This window comes from Rhopalosiphum maidis, chromosome 2, assembly GCF_003676215.2.
Source record: "Rhopalosiphum maidis isolate BTI-1 chromosome 2, ASM367621v3, whole genome shotgun sequence".
Lineage (NCBI taxonomy): Eukaryota > Metazoa > Arthropoda > Insecta > Hemiptera > Aphididae > Rhopalosiphum > Rhopalosiphum maidis.
Window position 1 is genome coordinate 17,318,990 of NC_040878.1, and position 22,288 is coordinate 17,341,277.

Sequence of the window (22,288 nt, forward strand, 5' to 3'; positions counted from 1 at the left end):
TAATGATATTATCCTTCTTTTACGTCTTGGTACCTTATGATATTAATTATTTAATATATAAATTATAAATGCATACATCATAGTATAAAATGTTTATCACCAGTAGATAAATACAACACAAATATATTAGCATATTTTATAGTTTATCGCACGGAAGAAAATTACGTGGAGAATAGGCGGAAGACTGAAAACGTCAGCTATTACCTTACAAATGATCGAAAAACGAAAGAAACAATACCGTTGACAGATTTTAATATAATATATTACTAGTAGTCTATTCCGAACTGTTTAAACACGATATGTTTAACGAATTGCATTATCGATGATATATCACTACTGATCATTATTTACACAATGAATGCGATAGAATTATTTATGTAAAATTGCAATATATAATAATTTTTTGTTAATCATCTTCATTCTACATGTAATGTCTAAAATGTGTGAAAAGTAAAATATTTTGATTATTTACTATAATAATTAAGAAAACATTTGTTTTCGTTTTAACAAATAAAATTTCAATTTTTTGGAACAAACAAAATATTCAGAAAAAAACTTGTTTATCATAGTTTATCCCAATATTAATAATCACAAAAAAAAAAAATAAATAAAAAATAAAACAATAATGATTATTACAAACCATAATTATTATAATTTAAGAGAAAGAAATTTGTAATATATTATACAATTTATAAAGTAACACACATTAACTAATATTCACGAATATTAATATATATATACATATATTTTTTTTAAAGTATTCTCAAAGTCAAAATACAAATAAGTTAAATACTAAATTAATAAAAATATATTTGTATAGAAGAGTAAAACTGTCAGTATTGTTATAATACAAAATAGTGGTAAGTGATTATCACTCTGTTGTACATTAGGTATCGAGCAGGTCACTATTACATGTGTGCTAAATTTTAATTCAATGATGTACATGTGTTATACGAAAAACGATTCTGAGCGGAAACTTTCTACAGCCTATATCACAAAGTGATATGTTTTTTTTTAATGATATAGCCATTAGTCATTTATTTTACTTTTAGTATTACAGTAGATTGATATAATTTTTTTCCGAAAATATTGAATTTACTTTATTATTAGTATTTAAATAATAGTTCAATTACAAAGTGATTCACTGAACGATTCGTAAAACAATAAATTGTCGGATATTAGAAATGTGAAGATGGCAATAGACATATCTGCTCAATGTATCATATTGCCAACAAACTTTTGGAAAATGACATAAACCAAAGACGAATTGATTCAAATGGTTTTCCCAAATATTATTCGAAATTGCCTAAATTAAATTTTCAGTGGCTCAGTGCACGTGCTATATTATAGCAGCTACAAAAAACAAAATCAATGCCATTAATTTTTGAACATTCAAAACGGAATATCAGGCGAAACGACAACGTTTAAGTCTATCGGTACTATGATGCAATAAAGCAAGGTTGTCAATAATTACTTAACGCGATTTTTAAATTCACTCGATTTTCCAAGTATGCCACCGCAACCCCACATTTTTACATTGCAAATTGACGTGCCTGTCGTTTTTTTCTGAAACATTAATCCATCACGACTTTGTAGCGGTACAAGAAAAAGATGATGAAAAATGTCATTGAAGCTACAATTTTGAATCGAAAATTCAAGAGAGAAGATGTACTGTTGCCACGTATTCCATAGATCTCAACAGATATGCCACTTGAATTCAAACTTTGCAGTTTTCAGTGCAACTCGTTTTTACAATGATGACCACCAATAAAGCACAAGAAAAAACGCGGCTATCGTGTGGGTTAGATTTGGAGAATACATGCTTTCTATATGGACAACTGTATGTGGCCAGCCTATATTTATAACCCCTTGGAAAACATTCTGATTTATTTGTGTACGCACCAAAAGGAAAAACAAATAATATCGTGTATTCACAAACATTTAGAGATCTCGGAAACGCGCGATGGATCAGATGTTATTAATATAATAATGCTGAAGAGTTTGTTTTTTTTTTTTTTTATTATAATTCGCTAATCTCTAGAACTACCAGTCGGATTTGAAAAAATATTTTTTGTATTTAATAGTCCAATTATCGAGGAAGGTTATAGGCTATTTGATATTTAGTCACGACCTTCAATAGTCGAGCAAAAAGAAAAAAGTCAGAAAGAATGCTAAGCGAAAAGGAAGTAATAGCATTGGTGGGAAACACGACGTGATAGGTAGTGGGCCGATAATGTTCACAATGTCAGTTAATGATGAAATAAGTTTTGAAAAGTTGTTGAAGTTTTGTTCGTTAGTCATGAATGGTTTTATACTGACAGTGTCCATTACCACGTAGAGTAATAACGAATTGAACACGATTTGAATCATATATTTTTTACGGACAACAAATTGTACGGGGACAGTTAGTAATGTATAATAATTGTGTATTTAGTTTAATATAATTCAATGGTCTCAATCGTTTTATTTCTGTTTTTATTAAATTATCAAAAACATTTTTTCTTTGTAAAATATATGGAATATGCATAGATATTAAAATAATTCTGTAGTTTGCTTTTAATAATGTCATTATTGAACGTTTTGTTAATTAAAACATATTTATGTTTTTATCATCTTATGACCTAAGTCTATCGAATCGTTAAAGATATACTATATTGTTTACTATTGAGTTATGAGCAAAAATGATTATTGTTTTTAATTTGCTGGTTGAAGTGATACTTATTGTTATCTGGATTCGATTAGGTACCTCTCAAAAGTGATTATTACCACGTGCATCTACGATATTCCAATAATACGGGGCCTTTAAAATGTACCACAAGTGAAACTTACAAATAACAATCGACGCCTGAACGCGTAAAAATGTCGTCTACCCCACAACATTTTTAGTAAGCACTGTTATAATTATAATATTATGAATTAAATGTATATATATATATATTCTATTCTATTGTGTACAAAATACGACGGTCGAGACGTAACACACATAGACACATCGTAACTATGTATAACTTATTAACATAGTGCTACGAACTGTGCAGGTATACGCAATGCGGTGATATAATATCCCGCGTAGACCATATACGTATGTCGATGATCCCCGGGGAACAGGATTGCGCTGCACGAGCGCGAGAAAAGTTTAAATCGCGGGTTGCCTTTTATAAAATATATGCGTATAATAATATACATGTATGTATAGATTTTATAGGTATCAGCTAGTAGCCTGTAACCTGTCCGCGTTGTTATTTGTTTCTGTATTTTTCACTTGACGGCCGAGGACGAAACGTAGGTATATCTATGTATTATGCACGCGTAAGTATGTAAACGTTGACCAAAGTATTATCCCTCCCTAAAAATTTAGGGGACTTTATATTTATCCGAAAAACCCAACCACACATTTTAAATCAAAGTATTTGTTGTGTATATGATATTTGTATATTGTGTCTAGTTTTTATTAATAGTGCTTTCAGTTAAAAGTAATTACAGCACGACTGAAATTATTACATACCTATTGCATACCTAATACACAACAATATTATAATACGTAGATATGTAACTAAATAATAATGATATGGTTTACATAATGAGTTGTGGCATGGGATCAAATATAGTCAAAATTAATGAAAATGTCAATGTAATAACCAATAACAAATACCTATGTATTTTAAACGTTTTTATAAATAAAATCTAACTATATGGACTATACATAATTTGAACAATGTGGTAATATAGACGATGTTTTCCGACCAATAACGTATATTCCCTAGTAGCGAGTTGAATATATAATATATTATTATTAAACCCACTGACTTTTATAGGAATATTATAATATATATGAATATTATTTTGTTTTGTATTAAAAATTTTTAATTTTTGTATTATTTGTAAGTACATAAAATGTTACTTGCTAGTATGGAAGATTACAATTTGTATTAGTTCGGAAAATATATAATGATGAAGAGGTGTGGGGGTAATGTTGAATAAAACGTTGGTATATTACGATTTTATTGATGTGCACGATGAATAGTTCAGAGAAATGAATAGGTAAACGTATATGATGTATAATGTTTTGTTATGTTATTGCAATGTTCCGCACAGCTCGGTGAACGTATCACACAGTTGGTCGCGTATTCGTTTGAATATTATTACTCGCGGGGTTATGTCGTATTATTATTACCACCACGTCGATATTACTGCAATACCTTTTACAATTATACATCCATGCACATCACGTATAGTACAACTTTAAAACCACCATTTGTGCGAACACCGTCGTCGTCAGGAGCTAATAACGTGTCTATACCTTTGAATCTAAATCGTATATACAATGTTGGTATATGATCTAAGGATTTCATATATTATAATACCTATGCTTGTACGCATGCGTGGCAACGATTTCGTATATGCCAGATATCAGAAGTAAAAGTTGCGACTTTGCAAGTATTCAAGTATACTTATATAGAATGATTCATCAAGCATGCTCGCCCCAAGTTCTTTGTATACTATTATTCAAATTCGGTTTTTGGAACTATACATAGGTACACATATAACAACAATATAATATACACTTATGAGTTATAATTTCATTCTCATTTTTTGTATTATTATAGGAGTATCCTGTGGCGATACTAATTTATTTTTTCAAATGATAATTTTACCTTATATTAATATACTATAATTATTATAAAACATTTTTTTTTAATCGTTGATGTATCTAAATCGAAATTCAAACAAGTGGTTTTTGAGTTCCATAACATTTTGTAAGTAATAAAGATAATAGGTTCAAAGTTCTAGCGTTGTGGATTTAGAAGTAGAAGCTATAATGATTTTGAAATAATTAAATTACCAAAGTAATATTAATCTATCAAAATTGTATTATAGTTTGTCAAAATCGTCTTTGAACAATAAATACTTATTTTAATATTACACCAATCTACTGTATTCTTTAAGAGAATAGAACCATTTTTAAGGAATATTATATATTTTAGTAAATTATACGTTTTAATAACCCAGAATTTATTCGTTCAAATTTTTGTTTAGATAAATCATAATTTTAAAAAAAAAGTATAAAACAAGTTAGTTATTATTTGAAAAAATATAGGCTAGCAACACTACACGAGTGCATATCATACTATTTAATGGTATCAAAAATCTAAATAACTGAACATATCAATGGCCCTTGAATATATTAAAAAAAAATTCAAAAATCAGAATTTTAATAAATTCATTCTCGAAGAAAAAAATAGGGTGGGCACGTTTGGTAAACCACTCTATATTATAAAATAAATAATACACGACTGGGGTCGAAACAACAATGCAATGGGTATATCATTTAGATCGCTGACGATATATGATGCCGCTATACGTCGACTTTTGTATAGAGCCGGTAATTTCTCACGCATAAGGTACGACAACAATAATATTTCCGAAATAAAAAAATTCACCAACTATAACGCGGCGTGTCGAAGTGAAAGGCTTTATGCGTATTATTTTGTTATAAACGTCGAATACATTTTAAAGCATTTTTTTCTCGATTTCGTTGTTATTATTAATTACATTAAAATCGCGTCGAATCATTTAATGGCATTATTATATTATGACATTTATTATTATAAAATTACGTTTGACGATTTTTTTTTTTTTACTTAATACTCATAAAACGATTTGTATTGCATCATGTTATTTCGGAAGTACTAAAATTGACAAAATGTCTATATATTTAAATTTATGATATTTCATTTGTATTCAATGGGTAAATTACTATCACACTATTTTACTCTCTGTATATATATATTTAAAAATGTCTGATTATTTTCACCGGTCAGTTAACAATATAATACATTATAATGACCACAATAATATAGTATATTCGTATAAGTAAATCGCAGAGAAATTTTCCCTTTATAATACGCCGAAATGTGTAAATTTAAATACACACGTAAACACAAACTTAATCGCTACATTTTAATAAAAATTAAACACGTTAAAACCAATAATTTGAATATTGTGTTTAGAGAACACTAAACTAGTCATAGTTTAAGTGGTAAGTAAAATTTAACTTTTGTCACTAATTGAAATTATTATAAATCATATATAAATATATATCATATATAATCATATATTATCATATATCCTGTGTATAATAGGGCTTCGCTATTATTATTATCTCAGTATATGTTTATTAAAGGTAGTTTTGTGAGCTAGGTAAAATAAGTTTCCATGATATAACATACGTTATTAACGACTATAACATTATTTAATTGCAAAGAAAATGCTAAAAAAATTTATATAATTTGTTTTACGAGTAATTTTATTACAAACTAGTTTTAATGCCTTGCACAATGTTTTATAACGACACTAAATTATATTTATTATCGCACTAATAAATATCTTTTGATTTAACTCTATGTTGCACCTAAAAATGTAATACATTTTTTTTATAAAACCTATTACTATGATAATAGTGGTTATACCAAGTTCACTACACATAAAGTTGAAACTCTCGAGAATTGATGATAATAATTATGAATTTTGTATAATTACAGAGCCAATATAAATATTATACTATAATATTTATAGTTGGTAACTAAAAATATTCAATATTGAAAAAATTAATAAATATATTTAGTATATACAATATACAGTGTGGCATCTTATTATAACTATTACGCTAATTACGCGCGAAACTAATGTAAATTGATGTATATTTTGTTATTGTACATCAAAAATATAATTAGAATATAATCGTATAGACTTCAGTGATCAATGATCATGTTCAACATTTAACTTTATGCATAATAAACTATTAGGCACAGTGAAGTATCAGCTTTTAAGTATGGATTTTAAGAGTACTCTCGATTTAATTGAGCGATGATAATATTAAAATAATTATGTTTTTTTCGAAAATTGTATTTGTTATTATTACATTAATACATCGTATCAGTGGCGAAGCGTCATAGGAGACGATGAGACGTCTACCCACTAAAAAATTAGAACACAGGACAAATAATTTTGCTTTATAAAATATTTACAAATTTTAACGTCATTTATATTATAAAAATGATATATGTTTTAATATTTGTTAAAATTGGTTTTTCGTTGTACAGTTATAGTCTTTGAGAATTATTAAAATAGATTAGATGCGCGCAATACGGCCGTAAGGGTCATTCCAAATATTATATTATATCAAAGAAACGTTACGATGCAACGTCTCCTAATTATGGGCAAGCGAGTACAGGGGGGATTTCAATGTAAGTGGGGCTTACTATCTTCGCTATGAGACATGTCTCGCTATTCGGATTTTCTTAATTATCGACATCGCCATCGCGTTGTCACGCCATCGTCCCCTGTAAATCGTTATTACTGATAGCTGATAGGTACCTATGTGTTTCTTAATATTGTTGTTTTTATATTATAATTTGTCCTCATAACTGATGATTTAATTTGTGTCATTTTAAATGATGGAATTATTAATTACTCATACGAAAAAATGTATTATCGAATAGGTAAAATAAAAAGGGAGGAATCCAAGCGTATTAGTATTATTTTATTCAATATCAACTAAAACTTAAGCTTCGCCACCGCATTGTATGATTCATAATTATCGTAATAAATTAAATACTTATTTAATATTATAACGTAAAGATAATTCAAATGCAATTATGTAACTAGGCCTTCATTTGTTTCAAATTTAATATAATTATAAATTCGAATTTAACGTATAATTTAGAACTTTTACGTGACTCAAATTACTGTTTCTATTTAATACTGGGTTAAACGACATCATTTTGGATAGACAAATGCGCATACAAAGTAAATGTTGTGATGTAAAATTTCTTTGTAATAACATTAAGCCAAACTATAAAATCGTTTAACCCCATGAAACTTAATGAATAAATCTAAAACTTCGCACAAAGTTTGTCTACAATTTGTGTACAAAATAATATCATAATCAAGTAGGTACAATAATAATTCGAGAATACGACTTTAACAGTTTAAATAATATATTATATGTAATTATATTGCGTTTGCAAACGTTTATTTTGTAAAATATATGTACCAACATAGGTACAAAATGTGATATGTAATTAATGTTACACTCAGAATAGGTGCTATGCCTCCTTTACGGAGTATTAACGGCACAGTTATGAAAAGCACCGGTTATCATGAAGCATTTGATGTGGTATATAAAATATTATTTTTATCTGAATCACTGAACAAAATATATGATGTCCATATCTATAAAATTTTATAATATTTCCACTATATACATATAAAAAGACATTTTCTATTTGACTAAATCGAATAAACTAATATTATAATATTATTACCAAAATATATACTTTAAAATCATAAAAATTTATTATAGATTTGATATGTTTATCGGTTATGTGTTGGAGTCTTTTTACTGCGTTTTAGTGTTTTATATAGACTTTATAAAAATATTATGTTCGGAACATTTTTATTATTTTTAAGCACTCTTTAAAATATAAATTTATTGTTTTTACCAATTTTTAGTACAATATTTTAGAAAGTTTAATTATATTAAATAAGCTTATCAAACTATAATCATATTATTATTTCACACGTTCAACAACACATTGAAGTCGATAAGCAAAGTAATTAACTTACCTATACATGTATTTTTCTGATTTATAATTTAAACTGGCGATCAGCACCGAATAGGCGAATATATCAATAAACACGTTTTAGGATTTTAATTTAAATTAAATTAATTTTTTTTAATTACAGCTGAAGTTACTGAATGGTTTTGATAATTCAATTTATAAAATTCATCATTTTCATAAAAAACGAGCAAATATTCATAAACAGCTAATAATTTGATCGGTTTGTGATTTTTTTCTAGTATTCCGCCAGCCTGTCTTCTGGCCTGTTGGTGATGGATAAACGTTTTGAAATTTATTGCATGACTGTTGTAATATGACTCAGGAATCAAAGGATATAAAAGGTTTTTATTTTCACACCACCCATTGTGTAAGTTAAAGTAGAATATTTTTATACAAATATATTCATAATATATATAAATTGGAAAATTTAATTTAGACAGATTTTTTTATAGCCTATACAGTTTATAATATAAATAATAGATAAGCTGATATTAATATAAAGTTTAAAGTTTAAATAAAATAGCAAAGAGTATGTACGTAAAAACTCACGATATCTAGACTTTAATTCATCATAAATAACAAAATATTGATATGCACAGTAAGTATTCGATCTCTGAAATATATCGAAACGCTAATAAATAATTATTCTGTCTCAGGATATAAAATTAAAAACAAAAAAAAAACCACCACTTGGTGTACAGAATGGTAATTATAAAAAAAACTAAATTAGAAATAAAACTCATGAATGAATCCAGCTGTATGATTAGTTTATACATTCGGAGCGAAAATTTAAATTATTAACTTAATATGGTATAGGAACCATGTTATAGGTATATGATAACACACATTTTGATATTTAATTACATTTCATAGCAGGGGTATAATTAAGGATTAAGGGGGATGAAGATTGAAGGGAATATTTCCTCTCCAGTGCTTTATTTTACTAATATTTTGAAATATTTATAATTTAATAGTAATCCAACTATAATATTTTAAAATATGAATAATAGTGTTCTTAATAGAGTTAAAGTTTTTTTTGTTTTAGTGATATAAAGATCTATGTAAATATGAGTAATATAAAATTAATATTAAGAATAACATTTATTAAATAAGTCTTCATGGGGTCCTGCTCGAGCATGCTCAGTGTGGCCTATTATTCTGTTAAAATAAATAAACGAATACTATAGGTACTATACATTGTCATTTGTCAAGGAGTAGATGGTAGATCACTAGCTATTATCTGTAAAAATGTGTTAAATTTGAATTCAATGATATTATATCATTGTATACGAAAAATAATTCTGAGCGGAGGATTGTTGCGGAAAAATGTTTTTTGTTGTTGAATAAATTAAAAAAAAAAAATACTTTGGGTACCTACTTATATTAAACTTATATTAAATGTTTGATTAAAATCGATAATTTAACCTTATTTATATATTGTTCGATTATTAATACAATTATTATGATTTATTTCGTGTGGAAATCAAACTGTTTTATTTATGGCTAAAATTTATTTATTTTACATAGACTTTTATAACAATTAACAACAAATGTGAATTTTCAAATATTTTCACAGTTTGCATGGAAAATATAAAGTAGCTTAAATAGTAAATATTTCAATCAATATTTAAAATTTATTAAATATGATTTAAAAGCTATATTATATTTACGTAGATATACGATTATATTCTTGACTCATACGTGTAGTCCGTAGAGTGTAGACACTATTTATGTAATACGCTACACGAATTTATTAAAATTTTTCACTCTATATGGATCCAACATATATACACGGCTTATAATAATTTAAATAATGTTGACATTTCCAAGTACAGTACTTGTTATACAATTCTTTCAGATTAGAATATAACTGAAGACAATTTTAGAAAATATGTTATCAGTACAGAAACGTATGCAGGGGGAATCCACCATCGCAGATAATTTCTGATCTAACTAAAAATCACCCAGACGACGAGTATGCAGCATCGTCTGTTACAAGCCAGCGAGTACCTGCGTTAATCAATTCTAATCGGCCGAGACATTAGGATTTCGCGGACCCGTTTCCAAACCCTATTTTATTATTATTTATTGATAAATTATATTATTATCTAGTAATATTATAATAATTTAATGAAGTTTTCGACTACTTCGATTCATATTAAATTGTACCCGTTTTAGACTTGTATGTGGTCTTTTTTATTTTATTTTTTAATATAAAATTATACTTCATTCAATTTAACTCTACGGACTCATTTTTCCAATAAAAAATTTTGGACGATGACGAGCGAGTGCACATATTAGTATATTACTATCATTATAATGTTTTGTAATTATGTTATAATTTAACTAATACTTATTTATGATATATGTCAATATTTTTGTATTCAATCTTTACGAGTATATTAATTTAATTAGATATACTAAGTACAAATTTAAATATTATTATTCATTTTTTTATTTACTTGTAGGTATAATTACTTGCCTACAATATTATAATATTTTTGAATAGATACACTAAGGTAAAATTTAATGATCTATCTGACAGAAAAATCAAAAAAAATTTAGATAATGGAAAAACTCATTAATTATGCACATCTGAGTATTTTAAATTATTATTAATTATTTAAATATGATGGGTATTATCTATTTTCGAAAGAGATATATTCTTATTTTTTATATATTTCTATAATCGTCTTTTTAGTTGGTAGTTAATTTAATTTACTCATAAATTATGTACACCTATTATAGTATATTAATTAAATTAATAATAACCATTTAAGTAATTATAATTTGGTATGGTATTACTTTTCGTACAAATCTCAGAATTTTCGGTAAAGTATAATATAATAATGGTACTCATTTCTATTTTTTATTATAAATGCTAATATAAATTATAAGTTTAAATGCTTACATTATCTACTATGAAATGTAATTAAATATCAAATTGTGTGTTGTCATATTTAGATTACTTATACCATATTAAGTTAATAATAAGTCTGTAATAATTTAGAATTTCGCTCTAAATATATAGACCAATAATAGGGTAGGATTCATGCACGGGTTTTATTTCATGTACGGGATGGTAATATACGAATGGTATGTAATCGGTGTAGTAGAATAGCATCTAAATAAATAATAGGATATAATATACACAGATATTCGGGTACGTCCTGTATATAGTAATATTGCCGTTTATGATTCGAACCAACTGCATAAGTACCAAACCTGTCGCATTGGCGCACCGATACAATATAATATAGAGATGAACATGGCGGGCACTAATAAATTATAATAAGTTGCTATAAAAAGTCATTTTGTTTAGTTTGCAATAAATTTACGTGTCAACCCAAATTAGTGAGCTGGGTACAATTTTTTTTATTTACAATATAGGTACCTAACCATTAAAAATTAACCAGAGGACACGACGAAGACTGAGCATTTGTTTTACCCTTCGAAAATATTTCGCTGTTATGAAAATTCTTTGTTAGGTAGGTATAATTTGTTTAATTTATTTAAAAATAATACTTATGTTATTATAAAATAATTTATTTTTAAATATTAAAGACATGTTTATTCTACGTGGGAATTTGTTAATTTATATTTCAGTGTTTTTGTATTTTTAGCGTGTTTTTCAGCAAATTTTGCAGATTAAATCGTGTTGTGTTTATCATAATATTGTATTCCTACGTAATTTTGTTTTGCTAAAATTATGACAGTGATCAAATTCTCAATTGACCTTCTTAGTCACTTATTTTTTTATTAACTCATATTTCTTGGCATAATTTCTGAAGGTTAGCCATTCTTCCATATCACATAAAACAATATTATACAACCATATAAGCGTTGATTTTTAAAATATATCTGTGCTTTAAGAGGCCGCTACACCAGCATATGTTTTCTCTACCTATCTCCCACATAATATAGGAACAAAGATACTCCGTATTTTCACGATTATGACTCTCTGGTTCAATTTAGGGCAAAAGCACCTATCATATATTTTTTAAAGAAGAGTATTTTCTGTGCATTGACCTGATAGATTTTTAATATTTACATTTTTTATAAATATGAATTTAGAATAATTTCGATTATTTTTAACCATTAATAACTTATTCAAAATTGTGAATATTAAAAATCTATCTGGTGATATAAATGCTTTTGCTCTAAACTGAACCAGAGAGTAGTAATCGTGGAAATACGGAGTATCTTTGTTCCTATATTCTGTGGGAGGTAGACAGAGAAAACAAATACTGGTGTAGCGGTTCCTTAATATTAAAATATGTACAAATTTTATATCAGGCATAAATTTTTTATACAACAAATCAAGACTTTATTTTGAATAATTATTCAATAGTGATATTATTGAACCATTCACTCGCAAAAATATGTAACAAAAGAAAACAACTTCATCGATTGTACTGACTTACATAATATAAGTGGCGTCTAGAGCAGCAATCACATCATTTAAAATAAAAAGAGCAAAATTGAAGAAACAAGACCCTTTTAATTTGTATCAAATTAGTTCAAGCAGTTTTGCTATTCATAAGAGATAAATTATTGTTTCGAATAAAATGTGTAAATGTATAATTAATATTTTACAGTTTTTAAACGTTCATTTTTTTCGATAATTATTGTTCAAATACTTTTAAGATCTTGAGTGATATTAAAAACACTATTACTGTGCGTATAATGTAAATAATGTATTTTAAAAACGACATCAAGACGTTTCGTATAAAACTATTTATGCATATATTATTGTATAAGTAGACGGCGCATCCGTTAGCGTGTGCTCGAAACGCATGCGATATTTTATTTTCTAATGTACATTTTTCAAAATAAACATGTATGACGTGAATGGTACTTAGATATTCTGATGACATAATAAATGTGTTATAATGTGTCATAGCCACGATGTAAAAATTATTTGAACACCGTATAAGGTACTTTAAAGGCACAATATATTTATGTAGGAGTTACCTACTGTTTAAAATTGAACAATTGATATTATGCATATTATAATAACAGAAATAGTACACGAGTGTTAATTAAGTCGTAATATCAATTCAAAGTATATGATTCTTCATTGAACCCCTCCCCCCATCGAATAAAATTAAAAAGCTTAATAATTAAAAAATATTCATGTTTAACTAAATTACATAATTGTATAGTAAAAATTATACATAATATAACGCAATATTAAAATATATTACGTTAGTCGATAATATTAATTATTATTACTAATATATCATATAATAATATGTAGCCATGGCTAAAACAAGACATTTTAACTTTGTTGCAGGACTTAAATAAACATACGATTTATAAGGTTATTATGCAAGTCTAAGATTTGTTGGAATACAATAGAGTCGAGAGACTCTGGCATATGGTATTGTCATAGAATTGTATTCTTAAATTATTTATTCAATGAATATAAAACATAATACGAATAGGGGCGGAAAAGATCTAGTAGGAAAATTGGCTAAGGAGCATTTGAGATTCGTGGAAGCCACGTGTATACGAATACAAATAATATTAATAGTAATAACATTACTAGATATATGTATATATATATATATATAAAGTAAAAAACCATAACCTCGGTATAAATATTTTATAAATTAATCAAGACTTAACGTCAATAGCCAGAGGGATGGCCTCCTTTCGGATATGACGTGTAATGGGCAGAACAACGATTTGTGTTTAATTATTTTCTTAAAAAACGACGCACAAAAAGTAAAAAATATATATATTCTTGTACAGTATACTATATTTACCTTTGCGAATATGTCGCTATATAAACGAAGAACAAACATTGTTACTCTGGGATTTACAGTCAATTTGTGAGTAAATCCATTTTACAATATGTGGGATATATATAAATAACATGTACACATACTGTGTACCTATATGTTATCGTACAATTTAAATACAAATGCGTCGAGATTTCGAGTTGTCAACAAATCTCTAGAAAGCGCCATGTTATATGAGCGTGATTATACGATTAAAATAATAGTCATCGAATATATTCCCATAGTAAACCTGCAACAGATATTACATTGTAACGTATTAAATTGTAAAACATGTAACGCTTTGCAGTAGATTATAATTCAAATAAATCGCAGGATATCATAATTTTACTTCTTAACACAAAGTTAAGAGTTAATCTAATGGTTAACGTATTGGAATTATGATTTAAATACGAAAACCTCACTAAAGTAGATAATGGACCGGTAATCGATCACCCAAATGGAATGGCAAAGACAATTTTTAAAAAAAATATTCAACAGATTATTAATTTGACTGCGGGCAATTATTTGCATGGAAAAAAATCGTTGTTGGAATTTAATTTATTCTATCAACGTTATGTTTGTACCTAATCCTATTGATAATTGATTCCAGAAGTCATATATACATGCATCAATACTACTAATAATTATAGGTGCATATACATACTGACATAATATAATAATATTACGGTTATCCAGTACCGTCTACGACAGCCTCGCAAACGAAAATAAATGAGCCTAAAAGTTCAATCACCCACGCTATATAAGATACGTAACCCACAGATCCATAATTTAATTGGAATTCTTTACATATCAAACGGAATAAAGAAAAAGCGATTTAAAAGCCTCTATAATAAACTATACTGCGCACTACCTATATTGCAGTTACTCTACCTACAGTATTGGTTTCAAAACAATTCAATCGGGATTGAAACCGCGTTTACCGCAAGACTGTAAATATAACAACAACACGCAAAGGTACTTTCAAACTACAAAGAAGAACCTTCGGCTCATACGCATACGATTGTTATGATCATAAATAAACTATAATAATATTATGTATTCTATAACAACAATATTTATAGTTTGTAATGAAACGATTTAATTGAATTTGTTATAAATTACTGACGCACAAGCGCGCAATCGTACTGGTACGGATTCCGAACCATGAACAAATCGAGAGATTCGAAAGAGCTGATAGTAAAGTGCAGGGACAGTAACTTTCTAGGATGCTATTTATTCATCAAATCTCACTTTAAACAACGTTAAATTCCACATAAAAGTAATATCGGACAATATTATAAGATACGGGTTGTGAATTCTGAGAAAATACAAACTAAATAAAATCGAGATTAATAATAACTATTATCCATGGCTTTTCTTATTTAGTACGTTTCGAAACGAAAAATCGAGACTGGTTATCACTTGTCAATACATCACGAAAAACAATGGCGTGGAATACGGAAAATAGTTGTTTGGTGAGGATACCTCATGTTAATTATCGGTTCAATGATTTAGTAATTGGTTTTTATTTTGGTGGTAAACGAATTAACGACCGGAGTAAGTATCGTAATCAGTAAGTTTTATGTCAAAAAACTGTGGCGTAAAATTATGTGTTTTTATTATTCTTTTAGCTATGGAGTGTCATGCTTTTAATTGATTTATAAACCGAAATCGTCTGGTATTTAAATATGATATGATTTAATTGGTTTATAGTTAATTTTCATTTTCAATTCAACCCTTTCGTACATTATACGCAATATGGGCCAAGTATAGGCGCACGAGATGATTTAAGCGTGCGGAGAGCAGCGTGTAATTTCATGCAAATGTTAAATACACATGCGTATATATATACATATATAATATGTATAAAAAAAATCATTTTCTACGCAGATGGTAACGAGAGAAAAAAAAAATCATAAAACCCACAACCATTATTTAAATTTATTGTTATCATCCCAGACGGGAAAAAGACGGGGCAGTCATTATTCCGCATCACACGTAGTAAAATGCAAAACGAATTACAACGGCGGCGGCGGCGGCGGCGGCGTTTTCCCCATAATATGTATAATACGAGTATATATGTATATATTATATGTGAACCGAGATACGTTTTATATACCTTGGAATATATATGTTTGTAATCGGTTATGCTACGCACTGTCCCCTAAAAACACCTCTTCTGAAAAAAAAATGATAGCTAATTGCTTGACCGGAGGAAATAATTTGTGACTCGTTCGCCTGTACTGACGGGAAATACGCTCACGAATCCGTAAGCTCTGTCAATAAAAAAACCACTACCATTTTTGGTGGCTGCTATAGACCGTATAAAATAACTTTGAAAAATTGTAGAATTTATTGACATGACTTAAAAAAAAGTTCTAGCTCGCGATAATTGTAGCAATTATCGAAGTAATAATAACTATAGAATACGAAATTAAATACCTTAACATTAACGTCCTAAAAAATACGATTTAATAACTTTAAAAAATTCCACAATATTAAAACAAATAGTATGTATTCAAATTCATCAAGAACTATTATGTGTAGTTGTGTATATATTTTAAAAATACTTCCAATACAAATATAATATTTAGAAATAAAAACAGAAATTGAAAAATATTAAAAATGTTATTGAAACATTTACACAAATCTAGAAAGGTAACATGTTGATTTTCGAGAATATATTAGTATATTTTATTTATCTAGTCAACATAATATGAAATATGCCCTGTCAGAATCCATACTCTGGTTATAACTAATAACTTGTTGAAAATATTGTTCCACGAAAGAGTTTAAAATAAAAGTTTCGTGTATACACTGCGCACAGCTAAAAATTGAGTTTAAATGTATTTAGTTTATTTATACTACATTTATTTATTTTTATTTGCTTACTTTTTTTCCAAGTCGATTTTAGGAAATTCAAAGTATTTATACTTTGACTCAGGTATGTAATATAAAGAGAGAAAATTACGGTAGTTTTATGTGAACTCGCAGGGTAAAAGAGTTATGAGAACGAGAAACTAACAAATATATAGCTATATATATATTATATATAATTGCAATTACTTGGCCGACTTACAGATTCCAATGTTGGACGATAATTTCGCTTTTCACGTTTCGGTTGGTCTAGTGTGAGGGATGATTTTTTAAGTGGAGAAAAAAGTACTTGTGCAAAACGTTATCGTTTCCAGGTGCGTTAAAATTGCTTTTTTTGTTAATAATTATTACAAAAAGCAACTGTATACACATTTTCTGTATTGGGTCAATCGTTAATTATGTGCAATGGTAAATACAAGTTTTGTTAATGTAAATGTATTTTATTAATGAAAAAAAAAATTGATAACTTTATTCTATTAATATAATATTATGCCACAATTGATATTTAAGATGGCTTTTACCTGACGCTCAAGTCTTAACAGTTATTATGATTTGTTTAATAATAACTATAGATGTATCTAAAATTTAACATGAAATTAATTTATCATTATTAGGAAACGGATTTAATTTTAAATGCTCTAAAAAACAAGAGAAATGCCTCGAAAATACGATTTAATTCACTCATAACAAACATTTTTTTTAAAATGCATTAAAAAAGTGCAATTAAAATTATTTTTAAAAATTGAAAAAATTTCTCATCAGAGACGTCACGAAAGTCCGATAGGGTCTATTATTAGAACGTACGTTTCTACCCAATTAAAATTAAAAATGTATACATATGCACATATATATTATCATACAAACAATATGTTCAGACTATAATAGAAAAAAAACCGGGAGTACTTGTGCATTAAGTGCGCTCAAATAACAGCTATGACGTTATGTTCTATTGTTGCGTGTGCGCATAGACAGAAATTATTATTACGGAACATAAATAGTATACTTTTCTCCCCTCCGTATCGGTTTATTATGATACGTACGATATTTTCTTGATTAATGCAGCCACTCTTGCCATTGTCATGCACTATACTGATAGTACTTACATGACAGGGATAAAAGTATATTATGTTACATGTATACATAATGATATACTTATTTTACTCGGGGACGATTTACCTATGAAAACGAGCTTTTGTCACAGTATAATAGTAACATCATACGTATTAGATCATACTTGCACATCGCTGAGGATCGTGTCTTTTTAGTGCGTTTTTGCTTATATATTATTATTAACCCGATCTTCAGTAATATGCTCTGCGGATAGTTATAGTAATACCGGTCGTCGTGATTAGTGACGTGGTTTTGATTTCTCTCTCCGAAGAGAGTTCTAAGAACGCACCGCGCACAGATAGGCACACAGATAGGCGTACCGACCATCGCCGTTAACTCCTCGCCCTTTTGACCCTCGACAACAAGACCGGTACTTCGAATTGAAAAGAAAATTCCGTGCTTTTAACGGTGGGGGGGGGGGTTGTAGGTGGGTTTATAAGCATTTACTACACTAAAAATAACAATATTTACTTCGACATCTTGTGATGTGCGTTTAGAAACCCGTGTATATTTTATTATATTATTTGTCGGTTTTTACTTTTGAATTTCACGCGTGGGTACCAAGAAATAAAATACTCATTTTACATTACTATAGAATAATCTAATTGTTGATGTAATAACCTACTTAGAGTCTTTATAATTCAGCAAGATGTAGAAACCTTTAACTCCCGGCCCTTGAAATGTCTACAGTAATTCCGCCTACAGTTCGATATAGTTTTTTTTGTCAATAGTGACGTAATTTAAGTAATTTCATTTTTCAAATATTATTCACTTTTAAATTGTCTTCCGTGTTGATCGTTTCGAGTATTTTCACGATTTATTTTTCTAACTCAGATCATAAAAAATGTGTCCGGTGTATTCTCATTCCTCACAGTCGGTATTTGAAACTCGTTGTAAGTTGTAACACAATAAATCGGACTTTTCGTTATTTTATTTTTAATTACTTACAACGTGACAATTAATAATATTGTATATTTTATAATGTTTTACTTTATTATAGTCCGTCGTACTATATTAATAATGACAACATTCACGAAGTATTCATTCTATTTAACAACAGTTTACCCCGCAAACTCACGGTAAACCAGCAACCGATAAGAAATGCAACGCACGAAAGTGCGGCCGACGTGACAATGAATAATTTAGCATAATTTTAACGGCACAGATTACACAGTATACAGTATTATATATATATTTATATGCTCCTCGCAATTATTGTTAAGAAAATATCGGCTAAATTTATGCTTTAACGATACGTTATTTGTATTGTTTATTTATATCTAATCCGTAGAATTGCAATATCAGTCGGTATACAGTGAAAAATATTTTTAAAAAAACCTGGATAAGATGGACATTTGAAAAATTAATTCAAAATGACAGCATTGTTAAAAGTATATGTAAAGAATGGTTTTATATCGATTCAACAGTTTTAATATTGATGTTGTGGACATTTTTAAATGTCGATTCCACTAGTTAACAATTCCGCCGGCTATTGATTTCACTGAATAAATTAATAATAATCGCTAAACCAAATATTTTCCAGTATATTATGTAGTGGTGACCAACTAAGGCCCACGATAATTTATTAACCGGCCAGCACTTGGTCATTACCTAACATTATTCATCAAATAACAGTTGTTTAGTTGTTTCTTGTTATTCTGCAGTTATATTATGGTTTGCAGTTCATTATGTTTCAAAAAACAAAAAAAAATGAAGAAAAATCGACTCCAAACGTCGGATTTTTCAAAATCAATGGTAAAATGATTACTTGGCCCACCAAGAATTTTTTTTTATGACCCTCGGTAAAAAAAACCTTGGTTACCACCACTGGTATTGTGTATTAAAAATATTTGATTTTATTGACAATACAACATACAAGTACATGTACAATATATATTTATTTATTAAGCATCATTAGAATCATTAATGTTTGTACAATAGGTACGTAATTTTTATAACAGTTTGAAATAACGGGAAATTATTGAGTGCGAGGATACGTAGTAGTATCATCCGACTAACCATGTATATATATATATATATATACAAAAAAATATAATGATACGAAAATTGCAATCTATTTTACTGGATTTTAGTGGTTTTTAATATTTCGACATTATAAATTTATCTTAAATCTATTCTTATAGGTAAAAAGTACTCAGTGAAATTGATGTAATATATTTCCTAAATATGACGTATAACAATCAAAAAGCAGTGATGATTTATTTCCTAATGACTACCTATCTATATTATTATTTTCATTAACATGCCACAGTGTAATATTGTACAATGATGTATCAGTTACACAATAAATAGATATTTACAGTCTTGTTAGTATTTTGTTCGAGATATAATATGATTATCGTTTATCGCGATATTTTGAGACCGAGTTCGACGACCTTTGTATGCAATAAGCTCGGCAAGCTCGACCGTCGTCGCCTCCTCTCTTGACTGTACGACAACCGTGGATATCCACCTACGCGCAAAGTACTATCTGTTCTTCAGCGACCGTCGTACGAGACGTCGCCTTTGTCGCGTGTGCGTGTTTTTTCGTTGTGGGCCATTTTGTACCATTTTTGCGTCATTCGGCGTCGTTGACGTGTGTTTTATTGAAAGCATTTGCGGACCTTTTAATTACTATTCGATATCTTGCCGCGCGGGATATCGCCGCTGTTGTGCGTGGTTCGTGGGCCAATTTACTCGTTTTTGGTCGTGTGAGCCGTTGATGTTTGGTACCGCGTATTAATTAATTGCCAGGGCGTTACGTCGTCTACGCTACTATTATTGTGTCGTTGTGCGGGACGTCACCATTACCTTTCGTTTCGTCCCTTGTCGAATTACAAATCCATGAAGTACGTAAAAAATATCACACAAATTTGTGTGTCAATGACCCGGCACCTGTCACCTAAAATAGAGTGATATCAGGTCTAATGATTAAGCGCAGCCAGTTTAGTGGTCACACTGCGAGGGACTCGGCCGTCGGCGGAGATCAGCAGTTTGGTATCGTTATTTTGTTTTTGTATACTATCCGTGATAACTGTGATATCGATCACGTTCAATATTATTGTTTCTTGCCAAATTGTCAATTATTATAATATTTTACTGTTTCTTTTATTTGGGCGACCGTATTTTATTGTTATTATTATAATTAGTCGTATTGTGTATGTACTTTATACGACGAGTATTATAATATATATATATATATATATACTCGTAGCACGACGGTGCATATAAATTAATTGGTTTGTTCATTATAATATCGGTCACCCGCTCCTTGTACGATTGTTTATTATATACTCTGGGTTTTATTAACTTGCCATCCTAGGCCAACCGCCTTACGTAGGAGCCTGGTGGTGTATATTCCGTAATATTTTTATTTAATCATTTTTGTTGTTTTTGATTAATTAACAAAAAAATGATTTCACTATCTGAAGATAATAAATATTATATATTATACAACACAATGCAATATTTAATTATCCAAAATATTATACGATTTTCTCATTTTCTCGTGTAAATGTATATAATGATTCAAAATTATTTTAACGAACAGGCGCAAGTTAACTTATAATGTTTCCGAGTATTTTGATAGAACATAACATACACTAAAAGAAATTATAAAAGTTTGGATTGCTGTCTTGGAAGTTTACTAAGCATAGTAATTTAAGTTTCTATTTGTATTATTTTTTTTTAATTTCTCTCAGTCCTTAAGATACACTCGTAATATCAACTAAAATGTAATTTTAAATTCATTTTTTAAGTTGAAATACGGTACAGGTTTTTATAAAATACCCCATTGTGCGACGCGTTCATTTGTCTCGTACCATTTACCCTTTCTGCGACTATAATATCGTGTACTTATGCATTTGTTATTATGAGTTCAAACCATACTTT